The sequence below is a fragment of the Sceloporus occidentalis genome, unplaced genomic scaffold (genome assembly GCF_023333645.1).
Source record: "Sceloporus occidentalis isolate IW3139 unplaced genomic scaffold, rSceOcc1.0.p SCAF_10, whole genome shotgun sequence".
NCBI classification, from domain to species: domain Eukaryota; kingdom Metazoa; phylum Chordata; class Lepidosauria; order Squamata; family Phrynosomatidae; genus Sceloporus; species Sceloporus occidentalis.
The window spans coordinates 8,887,325-8,895,000 of NW_028316990.1; the positions used below are offsets into that span (position 1 = coordinate 8,887,325).

A 7,676-nucleotide genomic window follows, 5' to 3' on the forward strand; every position below is an offset into this window, starting at 1 on the left:
TTGGGGAAAAACACAGCCTCCAAGTTCTGGGATACTCTATTTTTTAAAACAGTAATCTTGTTCTTGGTGAGAGGCATTGCTTTTAGTCATCCTCCAGCCACATTTTCTTTTTGAGAGCGCAGTGCCCATAAAAGCGGGGCTCCTACCCAAAGAACGCAACGACAACATTTGCAGGCGCAGTTAGTTATAATTAAACTTCTCACATCCTGCAGACTCCAATGAGTCACCGGACCAAAAAGAGCAAAAGAGCGAGAGATGCAGAAGTTGGCACAAACAGAAACCCAGTGCTGCATTAAGGCAGAAAAAGACAAGGAGGCCCAAGTTTTGCCAGGCCAGGGATGAAGTCTTGGAGGGAGGCGGGTGTAAACCACACACAGAAAAGTCCCTTGGGTCTGCAGAAGTGTGTAAACACACACACGCATGTACTCACACCTTGCAACGGTACACTTTACCGCAAATGAAAACCGTGACCATGTTGGCAGCAAACTGGGCCAGGAAATGAAATCGCAAGACATCACCCCATTTCAGCCGAAGAGCCTCTGTGCAATAACAAAAGATGCCACATATAGATTGTGTGAATGTGCAAGGGTTGCTCTTCCACCCTCTGAAGAAGACAGACACACTGGGACATGACACAACGCAACAAAACGCACGCATGCACACACACACCCTCTTGCTGCTGACTGGAAAAGGAAGTGCCTCTTCACCCACTTTCTCCAAGAAAGACATGGCCCTAAATCCTAAAGGCACCAGTTTCCGTCTGATCTTGGAAGCTCAGCAGGGTCAGCTATGTTTAGTACTTGTACAAATAGTTGTTGCTTGTTGTTGTTGTTGTTGTGTGCCTTCAAGTAGTTTCTGACTTAAGATGACTCCAAGGTGAGCCTATCATGGGGCTTTCCTGGCAAGATTGTCCCAAAGGGGGTTTGCCATTGCCATTCTCTGAGGCTGAGAGTGTGTGACTTATCCAGGTTTGTGTGTTGTGGGTTTCCAAGTTGTTTCGAACATATGATGACCCTAAGGCAGGATGTTCTGGGCAGGATTTGCTCAGAGGGGGCTTGCCATTGCCATCCTCTGAGGCCGAGAGAGTGTGACATGCCCAAGGTCCCCCAGTAGTTTTCCATGGCTGAGCCAAGATTCGAACCCTGACCTCCAGAGTCATAGTCCAAATCCCAAACCACTACGCCAAGGTGCTTTAAGCCTCCCAATTTATTTTCACAGGGATGTTTCAAGGGGTTGCAACCCACTTCCTCAGAGGAAGAGAATACAATACTTGTGCACAGTGTGTTCACATAGCAAAGGGTACGATCACAGCAAACCGGACGTGGAAGGAGACCACTCATACCACAAATATGTTGGTAACACACAGTTTTAAATGAATTTACTTAGCTAGGAAGTATCCACCCAAGAACTGGCGGAACCGACACATCATCGCACAGGGAGATGGGTCTTCTTTGCTTTATGGAGGACCGATGGGCACCGAAGGCGGTCTCTTTTAGGTGCCAAGTTAAATCACTACTCTTTACCAAAGCCCAAATCTCTCTCTCTTTCTTTCTTTCTTAATGCACATGTACCTGGTTTTAACCATTTTAGCCATCTCCCCTTTTAACCCGGATTGTTTAACATGTTTTTATGGTCTTATCCTCATTATCATCATTTATTTATACAGGGCCATCATCAGTGTCCAGCGCATGGTGCTCTGCAAGCACTAAAAGCCGCCAGCCCTGCCAAAGACATACAATCCAACAAACGCACACAGAGAGGAGAAGGAAGGAGTAACACAAATATACATCTCTGCAATAAAACTTTATCCAGATAGAAAGATATGCAATATAATAAAGCCAACTACCACATAATATGTTGCTTGTTGTTGTGTGCCTTCAAGTTATTTCCAACTTATGGTGACCCTAAGGCCACCTTAAGTTGGGAACAACTTGAAGGCACACAACAGCAATGAATATATTATGTGTAGTTTGCTTTATTATCTATATCTATGATGGGGTTTTCTTGGCAAGATTTGTTCAGAAGAGTTTTGCTCTTGCCATCCTCTGAAGCTAAGAGCATGTGACTTATCCAAGTGTGTGTGTGTGTGTGTGTGTGTGTTGTGTTGTGTGTTTTCCAGTCATTTTCATCTTCTGGTGAGCCTATCATAGGGTTTTCTTGCCATTGCCTTCCTCTGAGGCCAAGAGCATGAGACTTATCCAAGTGTGCGTTGTGTGTTTTCAAGTCATTTCCAACTTATGGCAAACCCAAGCTGAATGCATCATGGGGCTTTCTAGGCAAAGTTTGTCCAGAGGAGGTTTTGCCATTGGCGTCCTCCAAAGCTGAGAGTATGTGACTTATCCAAGGTAGGTTTTATGGCCATGCTGGGAATCGAACCCTGGTCTCCGGAGCCATAGTCCAACACTCAAAGCCATACAACAATACTATTTGTATTGTTTTTAACTGGACTTGTTTTAAGTGGCTCATACTCATTCAAACGCTACCTTGACATTTCATGATAGTGAGTTGGAGAAAAATATTTAAAGGAATAAATGAAATAAATAGGACCAAAACATCCAGACTCCTCTAAGCAATGTGCTTTCCAAGAGTCTCACTGTGTGTGTGTGAGATGTGGAGATTGCTGCTCCTCCATTTCCCAGCACAGAAGCAAAACACCAGGCCTTTCCAAAGTGCCTGACCAAAGAATTCAGCCTGGCCAGAATGAATGGATTGCTGCTACCATCCAAAAATGCAAAGCAAATTAGGATTGCACTCCGAAGGAAACTTTGCAAGGCAACTGGACAACCCAAGCTCTGCATCGGAACAGCTGCCCGGTCGGTTCTTTTGGTTCTGGATGAACCCAATAACTTGGCAGGACCATTTTGGAAGGAGACAGAGCCTGGCCTTTGGGGCCCTCCTCCAAAAACCAGGCGCCTCTCTTTCCAACAGCCTTCCTGAGTTTACTTTTGCAGCAGCCCAGGGACAGCCAGGGGTTTGCTTGTTCGCTAAATATTTGCGCAAAAACAGCCCGGCTGGATGCGTCACGGGGATTTTCCAAAAACAGAAACGAAAGGGGAGGCATGGAAAGCGAGACGCCTTCATGGAGACTTGATGTTGCTGGACTATAACCTCCAGTATCCCCAAAAGGTGGAGGAAAAGGAGACAGGAGAGTAAGACCCCTTCATTGAGACCAGATATTGCTGGACTGTAGCTCCCAGTATCCCCCAAAAGAGAAGGAGGAGACAGGAGAGCAAGACCTTCACATGGATCAGATATTGCTGGACTCTAACTCTCATTATCCCTAAAAGGAAGAAGAGACAGGAAAGCAAGGCCTTCAAATAGACCAGATATTGCTGGACTGTAAGTCCCAGTATCCCTAAAAGGAACAGGAGACAGGAGAGCAAAACGTTCAAATAGACCAGATATTGCTGGGACTGTAACTCCCAGGATCCCTACAAAAAGGAGAAAGGAGAGCAAGGCCTTCTTTAGACTGTAACTCCCAGTATCGCCCACCTTTGCAATGCTGTCTAAGGGATAGATAGTAACTCCCAGGATCCCCAAAAGGAGACCTTCTTTGGACTGTAACTCCTAGTATCCCCAAACAGAGGAAGACAGAAGAGCAAGACCTTCATATAAACCAGATATTGCTGGACTGTAACCCCCAGTATCCCCAAAAGGAGAAGGAAGAGGAGACAGAAGAGCAAGGCCTTCAAACAGACCAGATATTGTTGGACAGTAACTCCCAGAATCCCCAAAAGGAGGAGACAGGAGAGCAAGACCTTCTTTGGACTGTAACTCCCAGTATCGCCCACCTTTGCCATGCTGTCTAAGGCTGCTGGGAGTTGCAGTCAAGGATATCCAGAGGGCCTCACAATTCCACAACTCCTGATGCAAAGAGTCTGACAGCCAGCTGTTGCAACATGAGAAACCAGGAGTAGGAGGCTGGGCCAGGAGTAGAGAGGAGGAAGCTGCTGGTTATTCATCCAGAATAATCCTGAATTAAGGCTGCAGAAGGAAAACATGTCCCATCTTGCTTCGGTGACAGCAGGAATGCCTCCCGCTGGAGGAACCCCAAATCCACGCGGTTCAAGGTGCGTTTTTAAATAACAGGAATGCATTGACTTTTTACCTAAAGGACTGTGCAAAAATCGTCAACAGAAAAATATATTATCATCTTTAGCAATAAATGGAAAAGATCCCTGCGTCACAATGCAATGTCCAAAGGATTCAGTTGGGATTCTCATTCAATCGAAGCACGGTTTTACCTAAAGCTGGGGAGAGTGACCTCAGGGAGACTGCATCTCCCAGAATCCCCCAGTGAGGATTCTCATTCAATCCAAGTACAGTTTTTCCCCTCTACAGCTGGGAAAAGTGCCCAGGGGAGACTACATCTCCCAGAATCCCCATGCTTTGGGAGATGTAGTCTCCCAAAGGGCACTTTGCCCAACTCTGGTTTCACTGTCAGCGAGATCAGAACTGCTCCCTGAAATCAGACAGCAAAAACTAACTCCCAAAAGGCTTTTTTGTTGTGCACAGCAAAATATAAGATGTGTGTATACACACACACACACACACACACACACACAGACAGCATGCATATAATGCAAGGATTCTCTTCCTCTTTTCCCATGAGAACGAAAACTTGTTTGGAACGAAAACTCAACTGTTATTATTTTCCACTGCAAAACCTATGTTTGCATTCTGCATACAATGCATGGCTTTTTACTGAATAGGAGAACCAAAATAATGTTCAGATTCGATGCACGAATCCCACTGCCCTTTGTTGGATTGCAACTCCCATGGGCATTGCTGGCCAAGGCTGCTTGTACCTGCAGTCCCATAAAACTCTGGAGGGCCATGTGATATTGACCACCTTTGCATTAGATGCAGAGAAGAAAAAGGAAGGGAACTGCTAGGGCAGACCATGGCTATGGTGGCTGGAGATGATGGGAGCTGGAGTGGGGAAGGCTAAGCCAGACCCACAACTGGCAGAGCAGGATGTTGAAAGGTGACTGGGGATGATGGGAGCTGGAGTGGGGAAGGCTAATCCAGACCCACAACTGGCAGAGCAGGATGTTGAAAGAGTGGTTGGGGATGATTGAAGTCGGAGTGGGGAAGGCTGATTCAGACCAAGAAAGTGACAGAGCAGGATGTTGAATGAAGGGGAAAGAAAGGCATGGAGGACAACTTTGCTGCACAAGTAAGTTATCACAAGAGCAACAATGTAAACGCTTTGTCCAAAACCCAAAAAGATGGTAAAAGTCTTTTGCCGTTTGGAAACAGTGACTCAGCCGCACACTTTGGCCATTTTTCTTCTGCAAAAAGGAAATGAGCCTCACCCCAAAAACAAGGCTTTTGCCTCTGAGCCGGAGGAATATTTCAAATTCCTGGGATTTTTTGCAGGTGTCGGATTCGGATTCGCAGCGAGGGCTAAAAAGGTCAACGTTTCTGAGCCGCAACATTTCAGAGGACAAAGTTGTGTCTCTGTGTGGGGGTGATGAAGGCGTTTCATACCAGCTATGAATGATGGGACACATTGTCCTTCTGTGCTCCCATGAAATTGGCACTTAGTCTCCAAATTTCTGGGGTTGCAGTCCTTTAGAACATCGCCGCTTGCGCACTGAGAGAACGCTGCTTAGAGAAACTGTGGTTTGTTGTCGCAGCTTTGCAACCAACAAAATTGTGCGCCTTTAAGGACTTTCTGACCTTTTTTTTTTTTTACAAAAATCATTTTTATTAAACAGAGCAAAAAGGAAAGAAAAAACCCACAAACACATTTATCTCTCTCTCTGTATATATTTATACATAAATGTGAGTCTTGTGTATGTATATGTCAAAAACTATCATGCACTGCCTGTTTGCAAACCACACACAGGAGCCAGCATCATCCTGCATCATCATCATCATCATCATTATTAATTATTAGTATTATTTTCTTATATCCCACCTGTAATCATCTTGTACCATAAGACACATCCCACAACGCAAAGCATGCCATGAATGCACAGTGAATGTCATTAGTGCCACCCCAGAAAAAAGCAAAATGCAACATTGCAGCCATTTGGTTCCAGAAGTGGTTCGAGTGTTGGACTATGACTCTGGAGGTCAGGCTTCAAGTCCTGGCTTGGGCATGGTAACCCATTTGCCTTGGGCAAGTCACACTCTCTCAGCCTCAGAGGATGGCAATGAGGATCCAACTTTGCAGAAACGTGTCAAGAAAACCCCACAATTGGGTTGCTATAAGTTGGAAATAACTTGAAGGCACACAGTGACAACAACAACAAAGATACAAGTGTTCTTGCCCTACTCTTCCAAGAACTCCATGCTTTAACTCCCATTTGCGATGGGGGTCTAAAAAGGAAGAGGGAAACGCCACAAAGTCCACTCAAACACACCCATCCCAAAAGGACACACAACCCCAGGCTTTAAAATGACACCTTTCCCTTGGCCTGTCGACACAGAAACTCCTCCTTGTTGGCAGGACAGCTTCTGCACGTGCCTTTTGCACTGGGAACAAGGCATGCGCATGTGTGGAAGGAGTGGGATGTCAGCGGCCCAAGGCTGGGAAGACTTGCAGGCCAAGCAAAAGGCACAACTGGCATGTGCCAAAAATGGGGTCACCATCCATGCCTCCAAACAATGCAAGAGTGCCAAAATTTGCAAAAAGAACTATATCTGCCATAATGGCTTCTCCGCAATCTCCTCTGGGGAAGAAGAGCCGCAGACTCTTCGAATGGAGCTGCACTGCATCACTTTGAATCTTGGCATTTGTAGTTTGGCAAGGCGCCAGGCAGACTCCAAACTACAAATCCCAGGATTCTCTGTAACACACAAGTCATGGCAGTTAAAAGTGTCAAACGGGTTTAATTCTGCAGTGCGGATGCACACTTCAAACAGTTGGAAGGGCCATCTACTCCAACCCCACCTGAGTCCCTATATTGGGAGAAAGGCAGGATATACACAACTAAAGCACTCCTCCTCTAAGTCCCTTTGAAAGAGTCCATTCCACTGCGTCCACACGGCAGAAATAATCAGGTTTGACACCACTTTAATACCCATGTCTCAATGCTATGGAATACCAGACCTCTCTGAGAAAGAAAGCTCAATGTTTCAAGCCACGGCAGTTAAAGGGGCGTCAAACTGGATTATTTCTGCAGTGCAGACGCAGCCTTGGAGGTCAAAAAACAAGTGTCTCTTAATGTTTAGGTGGAATCTCTTTTTGTATAATCTGAATTAGAGAGAAGTCCCTTGTGAGGATCAGTCAAGAATAGGGCTGCGCCATGTTACTTTTTTGGACTACAGATCCCAGAATGCACCAGTTGGCATGTTCAGTGGCTGGCTGGGGGATTATGGGACCTACAATTCCTGATGTATTTACCAACGGACGCTAATAAACGTGTAACAGAAATGGATGCAAAGTTTATATTCTCTGTTGCAAGACTTGTAAAATGGTTAGCATTCAGACATCTATATAGTATTTTTAATGTTATTCTGTTTTAAGGACCGACTCGAGGGAAATGAATGACAACGGCGTGTTTTAAGGATCTCGGATGAATTATTACTTGCCCTGTTTTATTTTCCGCATTGGGTTCTATTACGAAGGATATCCCGATCATTAATAATTACGAAGGATATCCTTGCAATAAATGCATTTGGGGATTTTCCTCCCGGCTCTGCATAGAAAATGGGATTTTGCA

General features: G+C 45.4%; 1 protein-coding gene across 5 annotated transcripts in view; it reads right to left on the reverse strand.

Annotated features, from left to right (window-relative positions):
• LOC149305809 (piezo-type mechanosensitive ion channel component 1-like) overlaps window positions 1-7,676 on the reverse strand; it is a 95,298-nt gene that overhangs the window by 86,303 nt on the left and 1,319 nt on the right. The gene's annotated exons all lie outside the window — the stretch shown is intronic.